Raw genomic sequence first — 6,000 nt, 5'->3', positions numbered from 1 at the left:
TGTTGAAAATAGTTTTTCTGTCAAGCGAATATGTGAACAACGACTAAACATTGAACTTTTGATGTCATTTGAGAAAAAGATTTAGAAAATAATCTAAACGTCATGAACCATTTATGAAGATAAACTATTAAGGAAAATACCACTTTCTAAGTAATTTAGGTGCTTTACTGAGGCTACGATAACAATAAAAAGGTAGCTAAAGTTATTTTCTGAGAATTTTCACGGGTATTAAAAAAAAACTGAAGTAGTGAGAGGATATTTTCTAAGACAGTAAAACGGATGTATCTAAAATTTTGTACAAATACGGTTTTCATAACTCGTATTCAAATATTTGTTAGATACTTTATGTATGATCATTGTTCTTCCGTAGTTTATCTAATGTAGAATAAAAGATCAATCTGCTTAAGTAATAGACTAAAAGAACATTCTCTCTTCCCAACTCCTAAATTTACTTGTTATAATATTTTCAAGAAAATAGTTGTCAATCAATCCTTCATAAAAATAGACTTATTGAATCACTTTTTAAAAATATATATTCACATAAACATACAAAATAGATTTGGCACATTCACTTTTTTTTTAAAAGTTTTCATCTCAGACAATTTTATCAAATTGAAGAACATTCTTTAATTTGATTGGTCAGATAAATTACATTCTGATTGGTCGTTGAATTATTCCCAATTAAGAAATTACTCTTCACTTACCCATTAATAACTGATCATGATAATAATATTTATAGATAAAACGTTTAAAAGAGGGATTTTTAAAAAAAACAGTTAAAATAAAGGTCAAATCAATTTGGTCAATAATAAGCAATTTAATAACTATAATACAATAGACGTTTAATCCTTAAAAAAAGGTTACTTTAAATCACAATAAAATATGGAAAATATAATTGAACGGTATGATTGAAACGAATGGAACTATAAGAAAATATAGATTAACCATTACAAATGAAACTACTTCAAATTACTTGAATGATCATTTCTTGCATAAAACATACCTCATAAACTTTTATTGCTTTGAATAAGTGAAAATATGTAAGTTTGAAGAGTATGATATTTTCTTATCATTTTATAACTTTAATTTCAGTATTACATAAATTTTATTAGAAAGTTCCATATATTCAAAGGTTATGTGATAAATATTAAATCTGGTACACCTATGTATTTGTGATGGTAACCAGTAGTCGACAGTAATTCCTCAAAGAGTTTGCTTTCATAGTTGGTTGTAGGGACTGAAAAGTAGTAATACATTTATCAGAAACTTTGATATTTAAGAAAAGAATTTAAAGACGTCAGAATTAACGGTAATATGTGGGTTTAACCAGGAAGAATAAAAAGTGATCATCGTTTCATAGACTACTACGTATTACTGAAGTTGTCGGATAGGAATTCGTTTGTTTATTATAAGTTGACGGTATTATTAAATGCTGAAGGTTTTTTTTCTAAACAGTTGACGGTAATCACCTGGCTTAAAATAGTTTAAATTCAGTGAACTGTTTTCTTTTAAAAATATGTAGTTCATTGAATCATAGAATTACATAAATATTAGACAAACAAAGCTGTAGGGGAAATAATTGCACAACGAGAGTTCACAATGTTATTTTTACTTTCAAAAAGAGATAAACTCGTTTTCCTAGTAAAAAATTGTTTATTTCATTTTTGGAACATGATAATTATTGATTTTCCATAGATTAAATATTCCAAATAATTAGACTTTACCATTAAAGAATGAATAGAAAGCATTGATTTTACTTCTTCATAGTATAAATACCCTAATAAGTACAATTTCTTGTCGTTATTTTGTTATGGAACTGATTTTGAGCTGTTTTATTTTTGTACGTTCAAGTCAAGTCACATTTGGTATTGACTGAATCCAAAACATGTTAAATGTACTACATTTAACATGAAATTGTATATTTTACATGTTTAGAATTTATCTAATAAAATAATCTATCAGAAATTATATCCTGATCATTTTACGTTCACCAGATAACATTAGTAATAAAGCATAATATTGAAAGATAGACATAATGCAAAAACGTAAGATCAAAAACTGAACTATATGCATCATAACTGTCATATTTTTTGAAAAAAAACATTCCACGCAGTAGTAACAAAATTAATTAACTGATTCTATATATATAGTTGATAGTCCATCAATAACAGCTCAAAATACAATGCATTTTATTGGATACTGAATATACATTATGTTATTGCCTGATAAGCGTAAACTATTATTTAGTTTAAATTATTCAAATCCTGACTATTGATCAATATGAGCTTAAATACAGTTTTTAATCTTCGTCTTTCCGGATCTTTGTCTTCATTCTTTGTACTGGTTAATATCTGTTTCTTCTTAGTCATAATATGTACAGATTTTGTACAATTTCTAAGTTAGTTTACAACATGAATCAATATCACTAGAAAGATTGTAGGACAATAAAACGGTATAACAACAACAACTGATATTGATTTATGATAAGAAGTTATTTCTAACTGTACAAATTTTAATTCATTTCAATCAAACAACCAAATAACACTGTAGAAATTCTTTATTATTACTGTATACCTAGTGAAAATCTTTATATATATTCAAGTCATCTAAAAGTGATTGAGTTATAAAGTATCTCTGAAAAGAGAGAAGCCAAAAATGATCATTTGTTGATCAATAGAAATTCTTTACTACGTTTCTCAGTGTTGTTTTTTTCTTCTTCTTCTTGCGGTTATTTCGTTACATTATTATACCTTAATGTTTTTTTTTATTACTCACTACCTCTATTTCTTTAAAATAATTGAAAACTATTAAATTAATATAACTGAACAAGGTATCATTAGTAAGGTTTGACTTGATAATTTCGTATAAATTGAACATTGAATGGATTGTTATAAATAAATAAATTTATTTTTAGGTATCCCAATGAATAGAAAAAGTAAATCTTCTGACGTTTCGTAACTCAGTATAAGTCACTTCTTCAGAGAATAAATAACTATATTTAGCTATTTATAATTGAACAAGATACATTTATAAGAGATATCTTTACTTACATCTATAAGATCGTTAATAGATAAATATTTATTTCTAATTATACCGGCTAATGTTTATTGATTTTTAGTATGACCAAAATAGTACAAATGGATTAGTGTGTTATCCAATATACAGTCTTCTAGGGAAATCAATAAAATTATGATTTTATTCAAAATATATTCAAATCGATTTTATCGTATATTATATATTTTTATCAGTTAACTTCATGATTCGATGTAAGCTAGACCACCATTGAAAATTTGGAAGCACTGAACAGCGGTTTCGTTCTACTACAAGACTCCTCAGCAGTGTACATCCATAATGCTACACTCAGGATTCGAACATATGAACTTAGGTCTCACGAGTGAATGCTTATCTTCTGCATCACTGAGCCGGCATCCAACGGTGTTGGTCAATTCATTAGTGACTGGCTTCAAAAGGTATTTCCTGGAGTTCTAATGAGAAGCCGTGACAAGTGGAGTTCAACCGTGTTTATTGTGTAGTAGTTACTCATTGAAAACAATCATGGATGGTGGAGCAATATCGTAGATTGGTTGAAGTTAGACATTAACACCGTGTTATATTGGGTCGTTGCAATTGTTGTGCCGGAAAAACGAAAAACGCTGATCACTTATACTCGGGATGAGGGACTACGGCGATTCCCACAACGCGAAAGTAAGAACACAAAGACTGGTATAAGTGATGATTTATTAACCCCAAAACACGACGACGACGACGATGATGATCAAAACAGTCTAAAATACACTGGGTTATATATTGATTTTACACCCATTTTGATTAATAATTAGGATTAAATCACATATATGAGAAATACATAGTTATAACCAATCAGACTGAGTATAGTTCATGTCAATGGAATACAGGAATATCGTATATTATACAGAATAAAATATCATAGGAGAAAAGGAAATAAATACGACAGTGAATGATCATCACAATGAATTAGAAGGGAAGTAATGTTGAACAAAACTCATAATGAGTAAATCAATCGAAAATTGATTTTTCTTCCCATCATATCACGACGTTAGATACCGGACTAGTGATCTAGAGGTTTAGTGTTTGCTCACGAAACCAAAGTTCGTGTATTCGAATCCCGCCTACGGGGTTATGGATACACACTGCTGAGGAGTCTCGTACTAGAATGAAACTGGCGTCCAGTGCTTCCAAGTTATCAATGGTGGTCTAGCTTACATTGACACATGCATTCAACTATTAAATTAGTACAATCACCACAAAAACCTCCAATCTGGTATGTTTTATATGTTTTGAATTAACTACTTAATTACTAATTTTATAGTCTTCAATCCAGTTTAATGTTAAATGTAAACAAAATGATTTGATTAGTTAGTAATTAGTAATGTTTGTAAATGATATCAGTTTGTTGAAATGTCTTGATTACAACATTTTAATAAATACAGAGAATTCTATGTGTTTTTTTAAAACCATGAACTTATTTTTTAAACCAGTTCTTATTAGAGAACATTGTTTGTAAAGATTGGTAATACACAAAGATACCTTTTCATTTCATATGAACTAAAACATGAACCGATATCAGTTTTAGATGGATTATAAAATAAGCACTGAATTTAAGACCACTTTACACTGTACTTCCATGATCGTATGCTGGACGGAATTCAGGGACTCTATGTTTCATTAAGTTATTTTGAAAACCAAATATTTGATACATTAAATTTTATTCAATTTTTGCTATAACATCTTCATCCAGTAGCAATCATGGTTAATGGTCTTATTACTGGATAAGATAAACAACTCAACTATAAAAAGCACGGAACAATAATGACAGACTGGTTAACTCATTTTTTGATTATTTATGGAAATTTCTTGCATAAGTTTTCACAAATAAACTTAAGAGAGTTGAAGTTAAGACGATTATATATATCGTGTGATAATCGATCAGAATAGTAGCTATGTATCCACATATCAATAGGTTTTCACATTTACCCGACTAAAGAAAAAAAAATATTAAAATGAATAAATTAATTTAATACTTCAATTTTTCATAAGCAACGATCACCTCATGCGTATACATATACATGCTTGCATTATCTTCCTAGTGTATAGATCATGAATTGTTCATAAACTATTATCATTATTTAAGCATATAAACATTTGTACAAGACGGAGTCAAATACATATGTACCACACAAATTATTCGATGTGTGAGAGATGGAATGATGCCTGGCGCCAACACCGGAGCAAGTGGTTTTCTTAGGGGGCCACTCCCCGAGCCATTGATGTAAAGGCCTAATCCACAAAGTGATGGAGCAACGATAGGAGATGCAGTCCTATGGTGGTCGCTGACCAACAATAGATTCATATGCCATTCGTTCCCTCAGGTTCCTGGAACTTATGTGCACCAGTGATTTGGACCCTTCGTGTCCATTAACCCAGTTAAAGCACTAACATTCTCTTTTCGACTTCTCAATTTCGTAAACAACAATAGTGCAGCGAGAAGGCACTGATTAGGACTTCTCTGACAATGGCTGTATACGCGTGGTCATGTGAGAGAGTTTAGGAAGGATGAGCGGGCTCTTCACACCATCGGCTGTACCAGCACATTTAGGGGCAAAAAATTTTAACTTCAGAAGAGTTCTAATTTTCTTCTTTTGGTCAAAATAGTCAGAATATCAACAATCAGCTGACCGATAGTAGCTTTAAATGATACAACTGCTATTTTACTATTGAAACATTAAATTTAACGAAATTTTTCACAACCGCTTTAAGAAACATGTACTCAGTAATTAATGACTTTGAGATAAATTCACTAAATTTATAGCTGTAAGTTTTGACTTGTGAAGTTATATATCAGGAGGAATGAGCAATACCTTATAAAGGATATCGATTGTGATACTTACTTACTTACACCTGTTACTCCTCGTGAAGGAGCATAGGCCGCTCACCAGCATTCTCCATCCAACCCTGTCCTGG

At 30.0% G+C, this 6,000-nt stretch overlaps 1 protein-coding gene across 1 annotated transcript in view; it reads left to right on the top strand.

Moving 5' to 3' along the window:
• The first annotated feature begins 641 nt into the window (after positions 1–641).
• Positions 642–6,000, top strand: part of MS3_00004734 (uncharacterized protein) — a 36,056-nt gene continuing 30,697 nt past the window's right edge. Inside the window, exon 1 of the mRNA XM_051212702.1 lies at positions 642–1,040. The gene's annotated coding sequence lies outside the window, so the exon portion shown is untranslated. The remainder of the gene's footprint in view (positions 1,041–6,000) is intronic.

The sequence above is a fragment of the Schistosoma haematobium genome, chromosome 1, assembly GCF_000699445.3.
Source record: "Schistosoma haematobium chromosome 1, whole genome shotgun sequence".
Taxonomy (NCBI): Eukaryota; Metazoa; Platyhelminthes; class Trematoda; order Strigeidida; family Schistosomatidae; genus Schistosoma; species Schistosoma haematobium.
This window is presented reverse-complemented; position numbering and strand designations above follow the sequence as displayed.